Here is a 7,935-nt window from a genome sequence, read left to right as displayed (position 1 = left end):
AAATCCTTATTGTTTCGATAATTTGGTGTTAACCAATGTGAATTTTACCATGGAGTTCAAAAGAGATATGATGAAGAAATATGAAATGAGTGATTTTGGGCCTATTGCATTATTTTCTTGGAATTGGAGTATGTCAAAACAGTGATGGCATCTCTATTTCTCAAGAGAAATATGCAAAGAGCCTTCTTGAAAAAAATCAAAATGAATGGTTGCAATCCGGTGGCTACACCATTGGTTATGAATGAGAAACTAGAAAGAGAATATGGAAGCAAAGAAGTTGATGCTTCATTGTATAGTAGTTTAGTTGGAAGCTTGCTATACTTGATGGCTACAAGACCAGACATCATGTATGCTACTAGCTTGTTGTCAAGATATATGTATAAGCCAAGTCAAATTCATTATGGGATGGCTAAGAGAGTCCTAAGATATGTTCAAGGAACAATTGGCCATGGCATTATGAATGAGAGAAATGTTGAGCCAAAGTTACTTGGTTTTTGTGATAATGATTGGGGTGGTTGTGTTGATGATATGAAGAGCACCTCGGGATTTGATTTTACTCTTGGCTCAGGTATGTTTTCATGGGCTTCGAAGAAGAAAGCAAGTGTTCCACAATCCACTGCGGAGGCGGAACATGTGTCTGCTTCCTTGGCAACTTCTCAAGCAATTTGGCTTAGAAGAAGTTTGGAAGATGTTGGTAAAAAGCAAGGAGAAGCAACTCAAATTATGTGTGATAGCAATTCTTCCATTGCTATGGCAAAGAATCATGTTTTCCCAAATAGATCAAAGCATATTGCACTCAAGCATCACTTCTTCTAAGAGGCGGTGGAGGAAAATGTGATTGAGGTCTAGTATTGCAAAAATAAAGATCAAGTGACTGACATCTTCACCAAAGCTTAACGAAATGATAAATTTCACTATTTTAGAGAGATCTTGGGAGTTCAACAACTAAGCATTAAGAGGGAGTGTTAAAATATTAATGCTATGTTGTTTTTATTAATATAAGTTGTTTATTACCTTTTTGGGTTGTAAGGCCTTGTATTTGCCACGTTAATAGTTGACTTTTGTGTGTTGTTTTAGCCTTAAATGAGGCTCAACCTCCTTGAGCTCTAGTATATAGAGTCCAAGTGCAAAAAGGTATTTGGAGTAGAAGACATTTGGGCCTGTTTGGTTCACAAAAAAATATTTGATGGGGAATAATTTCCCATGTCTTTCCCAAGGGATGAGAAATGAAAGATTCCTTTCACATATTTGTTAATCCTGGGAAAGTAACGAGGAAATACCATTTTATTTTCTTTCACATGTTTGGTTTGTGTAGGAATGTAAAACAAAGTTTGTTTAATTTTCCAATTATACCCATATGAAATCAAATAAAAATAGAATGCATTTAATGCTATATTGTACTTCTAAATTGTTAATGGGGGACAAAATGGTCATGAAAATGTGTATTTAATGTTGGCTCATTTTTCCAAACTTTTCTATGAGGAGGAAAACAAAACCCAAGGGGGGAGGAGGGCTTCACTTTCCCCCTACTTTCTCATGTGTCAGGCAACCATTTCCCATGCTTAGACTTACCAAATATGGGAAAGCAATTGTTTTCACATTCCCAAGCCTCCTTTCCCATGAACCAAATGGAGCCTTGAGGCTCTATATAATAAAGTCTGGCTAGAGCTTGACCTAAATCCGTGGACTCAGATAGAGCCCATACAGCCCCAATGGGCCCCACATTTTGAGAGGCCGCAGCCTGCATCACCATGGAGGACCAACCAGCCCACAAGCTGGGCCTTGTACTCGTGCCCATATTCCATCCTGACCTGACTGTTGGTCAACAGTCCAGGTTTGAATTAAATTAAAAAGATGTTTTGTTTAACAACAACCAAATAAATGCCTTGTTTAATGTTTTACGAAACTTTTTGTTTTTACTTTTTTTATTTGCTATTTCGTTCTTCTTCTTCTTTCTTCTTTTTTTATGGTTTGATGTTTCCTTCTCTCTCTCAATTTTTATTATTATTTATGTTTGCTTTCAATTATTATAATTTTCCTTTAAAACTACAACTTCAATTTTTCTATGTTTCTTTTAATTATTTTGAATATAAATCTGGAACTTCTTTTATCACTAGGACTTTATATTTAATTGTTGTTACTTTCAAAGTTTGTTTTTATACTATTTTCCAAATTTGGATTTTTTATTTTATTTATAGAAATGTTCATAAAAAAACACTAACATAACATAAACATATATTAAAACAAAATAAGTCAACAAAAATTCACACGTAAAACAAATTACATAATATAAAATACCTATAGAGTCCCGGATATAAAGCCCCCATTGTAGAAAATAGGCACGTATCTACATAATGGGTTGTCTGGGCTACACCCCATACAATTTATTATTATTATTTTTTAATACTGAGTCATTCTACAGTGAGGGATTTATTATTATTATTATTATTATTTAATATGATTTATTATTATTATTTTAATTTTAATTTTCTTAAGCGTTGAATTAAAATAACCAATTTAATCCAATAATTAAAAGATTGGACCTCATTTAAGGGCCTTAAATAAGACCCTCACTATAGAATTCTTGTTTTAATACCATGTAGTCTTCATGAAAAAGCATGTAGGTAGCCCAACCCAAATTTGAAAGCAGTCATGGGCCCACCCATGTTGGCTGTGTTCCACACATAGAGCATGATGCCTAGTCTTTTTCAAGTCAGAGTCTCGTCACTCGAGAGAGAAGCAGAGCAAACTTTGCTCCAGCTTCCCCTGGCCTGGAGAACCAAATTAATTTAGTGATTAGAATTTAGGAGTAAGAGGGATTTTTGAATTTGGGGATTTTTAACCTTATGTATTAGGGATTTTGCTACATTTTTAGCATTTTTTTAAATTGGAAACTTGTTTGAATGTATGGGCTATCTTCCATTGTGTATAAATAAATTTTAAAAAATATGAAACCCTTATACTAGTACTAGATATTGTTTCACATTATAGTTGCTTACGGGCTCGTTTAGTACACAGGACTATCTTGGCATGGACTATGCTTAGGGACTGTCTTGGCTTGGCTTGGCTTGATCTAAGTTGGATAACACTTATCCTGTGTTTGGTGTACACTTCGACTAGGACTAGATTTTTATTTTTATTTTCAAAACTATCTATGTATATGCATATATGTATAAATACATGTATTATGTATGTGTACATACGTATTTTATAATATATGTGACATGTATGTGTATATACATGTATATATGTATATTATAAATAATATAAACATATGTATGTGTATATATATATATATATATATATATATATACATTATACATATATAATATATGTGTATATAGGTGTATATATGTATATTATAATATATACATGGGTATAATACATACATATATATGTATGTATTTTATAATATATATATATACATGTATATACATGTATATATGTTTATTACAATATATATCATACATATATAATGTATATGTGTATATATGTGTGTATATGTATACTATAATACATACATGGGTATAATATATATACACATATATGTATATATACGTATATATATATATATATATATGTATTATAATATATAATATATAATATATAATATATATTACATATATACACGTATGCTATTACTATAATATTAATATGTATATGTGTATATGGGTATATTATAATAATAATATACATGTATATATGTATATATATATATATATATATATATATATATTATATTATATATGTATATATATACATATATACATATATGATATATTTATGTGTATATACATGTATATATGTACATTATAGTATATGTGTAAGTAAGTTTAATAATAATAATATATGTTATTAATTTTACAATATAATATATGCATTTTATACATTGGTGAGCATTGGGACTAGCTAATCTTCCCTTTCCACATGGGATTAGTAGTCCCCTCCTAAGGAGGTGTTTTTGGTGGGCCCGGTATTAGCAATTCCATCTAAGACTAGGATTAGATAAAACAAACATAGTACTAAATTTAGTCCAAGCCAGTCCAAGCCAATCCTGAGTACCAAACGAGCCCTACATGTTTTATACATCATTCATAGATTATACTTTATAATACCAGATCATCATCGAAATCCTAAGAGAACAAGATAAAGGATAAGTCGTGACTGTATAACACTTCACATTGAAAAAGATTTTACTAATAATATCAATAATGAATAAATAATTATTGATTTTAAATCTTTTGAAGTCTCGAAGGGTGCAACTTAAATAGTTTTATTTTGTGTCTATATTGCATATTTATTTATTGTCATCTTTGTTTACTAGTTTCTATCTTATGTATTAGATACATTTTGAGAGATACGACTCATTATGTCCCTCCTAATTAAGTATATTATTTTTTGTTATTAATTAAATTTACTCATGCCGTCGAGTTTTATAATAAGGTAAATCAAGTCTAATCCATTTTTTTAATGAACGAGCCTAGTCCATTTTGAAGTATGGAATTAGAGCCGTAGTCCTTCAGCTACCCATATCTTGCTGGCATGGGTAAAATCAAGCATTCAATCTAATTCGTATTTCACCTCTAACTTCTAATCTTGTCAATTGATGTCGACAACACCAGCAAAGGTCCCACAACATGATCACCAAATCCCCGAACTCAATATTATGCCGCCACGTATTAAATTGAATTGGGATAATTCATAAGATATTCAAAATACACTGAAATAAGAAATGAAGATAATTGACGCACGTGCCTCTATATATGTTTCACGGCTTGTCGACGCTAACATCCAAAAACATAGTCAATAACCAGAAAAGGACCACATGGCCTTCCCTTTGATGAACAATATGGTCCCATCACACGTACGTAGGGCAGGGCGTATGCAAATGTCGCTTTCTAGATATCAATTCGGGGATAATTACGTCTTTCTCAGATTTTATTTTCCTCTCCATAATTTTTCTTCATTTGGTATACGTGTGGGTAGTTAATTTTTAAAATTAATAAGTTTAATTATCAAGAAATACCATAAATCCACGTCAAAATATGATAGGTGTCTCGTATCAAGTTAGGTTATTTATTTATTTTTTATTTTTATATGTATCAGTTAGGTCAATGGATTCACCCTTACGTAAATAGGAATAAAGTATTTTTTCGGAGCTCGATATGGAGCACTCTAGGTTACCATATTCTCGGCTGATGGACTTGCTGCCTTCCAATAGATTCAAGCTTGATTGAATCAGTGGCTGTAATTTCTTGCTTTGACTGACATGAGTTTGCCTCATCATTTCGTACAACCTCAGCATTCTATATTTCAATTCTCATCCTGAGCATATATACATCACCTTTTGAGTCCTTAGGATTTCCAGAACAATAGAGAAATCTTGGTGGTGAGGCTTATCTTCAATGCGATGAGTGAAGTGGAGGATAAGGAGGAGGAGAAGTGGGTTGTCTAGATTGGAGGCTAAGGATGAATACTGATTTGTCAGAACTTTCTCTGAACGACTTGCTAGGTCCCACCATGTGACTAAATTTAATAGAAAATAAATCTTCACCTAAACAACTTGTCAGGTCCCCACCATGTGACCAATTTTGACAGAAAAGTAAATTTCGTCTAAACAACTTACGTCCACACCATGTGATCAATTTTGATAGAAAAGAAAACATATTTGACGTCTGAGACCATTGCTACACATTTTTAAAAGTTTGTACACTATAAAATTTAGCAATGTAATTCAAGTGCAATTCGAAGACTATTTCTACAATTTGCTCTTTCATTTTTTCCTTAGCAACTTAAGGGCTTGTTTGGCATCGGACTGTACTGACTAATTTCTGTCAGATAGTATTAATCTGTTTCGGAGAGTGCTTGATGCTTCATTGTGTAGGAGTTTAGTTGGAAGCTTGCTATACTTGATGGCTACAAGACCAGACATCATGTATGCTACTAGCTTTTTGTCAAGATATATGTATAAGCCAAGTCAAATTCATTATGAGATGGCTAAGAGAGTCCTAAGATATGTTCAAGGAACAATTGGCCATGGCATTATGGCAACGTGTATTTTTTGTTTTTGTTTCCTGTTTTTCGCAAATACACGTTCGGTGCATCGTTTTTCGTTTTCCCTCACAAAACATTTTCTGAAAACAAACCTAACTTTGTGAACAAAAGTTGAAAACGAAAAAAAATTGTTTTCAATGTTTTCTGAAGACACAAGAATGCATCCCATAACAACTCTAGCTCTCTCTCTTGACAACCGATAAACCCACCAACAGGAACAACACCCATCTTCTCCGACCCAAAATAACACAAATCTGTAAACTAAGAAAAAAAAAATACAGAGGAAGAAGAAAAGAAAAGAAAAATAGAGACAGGAAGAAGAACCACCACATACCCAGCTCAACCACAATCATCACCCAATCGAACGACCACATAACCAGCTCAACCACCATCACCACCCAATCAAACCACCATAACCATTAATTAGTGGAGAGAGAGAGAGAGAGAGAGAGAGAGAGAGAGAGAGAGAGAGAGAGAGAGAGAGAGAGAGAGAGATGGGTGGGTTTATGGGATTCATGCCATGGAAGGAAGGAGGAGTGGGTGCGGCCTGGGAAGGAAAGGAAAAAGAAAAGAGGAAGAAAAAGAGAAAAAAGAAACAGCCATGCGAAGGTAAAGAAGAAGAAAAGAGGAGGAAAGAGAGAAAAGGAGAAAAAGAAGTAAAAAAATAAAGGAGATAAGATAGTTTTTGGGCTTTAATTTTTTTTCATTGTTTATAATAATTTTAGCCTCTAAAAATATCAGAATTTAAAAAAAATAGAACTAAAATTAGCAAAAATACACCTGAAAAACAACTCACATATTATTATTCTCAAATTGTACTACCAGACACGTTTTCACTGTTTTTATTTTCTGAATTTGTTTTCCAATTAATCTACTAGACGCATTTTTGAATCTTGAAAATGCAAATTCGTTTTTTCGTTTTCATTCTCATAAAATATTCTTAGAAAACGTTACCGAACGGACCTTAAGATTTCACCCAAAAAAGCAAATTTTTGAAAAACGTTGAATACAAGCGGGGGCGGTGCTGTGCACAAGGAAAAATTAAAAGCAAACCTTACACATATGTTACCCATTCAGGTGGTCCCATATCTTCTCTCTTCTTCTCTTTTGGCTATTAGACACAGCATCAAGTTTCTCCCTCCTTTTTTTTTGGGTCAAATTCTCCATCTATTGGCTACATCTTCTATTATCTTGGGTGGGCAACTTGGCAACAACATCTTCTCCTCTTTTTTGTCAACAAGAAGTATTATATATCTTTAATAATAGTTTTAATTAGGGATGAATTATAATTTTGGGTTTTTGTTGAAATTAATTAGTGATTTGATTAGGGATGAATTATTCTAGGGCTTCGATTTGAGATTTTGTTAAAATTGAGTATTCTAGGGTTTAATTGTGGATGAATTATAATTTTTAGTTTGGTATTGTTGAGATGCTAGTATGAGAATTATTAAGAATCAACTTCGAAGCAACATATCTGAAGAATTTCTTGCTGATTGTATGATCCTCCACATTGAAAGAGAGTTTGCTAATAATATCGATAATGCATTAATAATTGAGGAATTTAAGAGTTTCAAGCCTCGTAGGGTTAAATTTTAGATCTAAATATTGTTGTTTTGTATTGCATTGCATTTACTTTTGGTTTTAGTTTTAGCTTTTGTATTTGTTGAACTTTTATTTATGGATAGAGATGCATTGAGGGTAAGGTTCATTATGTCCCCCCGACTAAGTGTATCTTTTTATATTTATTAATGAAATTCGCTCGTACCGTCGAACTTAGTATGTAAGTTTTGTCCAACCGGCTTTTGAATCCAAAAACCACCACTGAATGTAAGTGGGAGAGCTTACACTATATAAGGGGTATCTACGCCCCGATTTTCAAGC

The 7,935-nt window shown here is 32.7% G+C and overlaps 1 pseudogene; it reads left to right on the top strand.

Annotated features, from left to right (window-relative positions):
• Nucleotides 1-201: 201 nt before the first annotated feature.
• Nucleotides 202-816, top strand: LOC148296370 (secreted RxLR effector protein 161 pseudogene; annotated as a pseudogene).
• Nucleotides 817-7,935: the final 7,119 nt, after the last annotated feature.

This window comes from Prunus avium, chromosome 2 (assembly GCF_965620075.1).
Source record: "Prunus avium chromosome 2, drPruAviu1.hap1.1, whole genome shotgun sequence".
In the NCBI taxonomy this organism is placed as follows: domain Eukaryota; kingdom Viridiplantae; phylum Streptophyta; class Magnoliopsida; order Rosales; family Rosaceae; genus Prunus; species Prunus avium.
The sequence above is the reverse complement of the archived record's forward strand: the minus strand, read 5'-3'. Positions and strand labels throughout refer to the sequence as shown.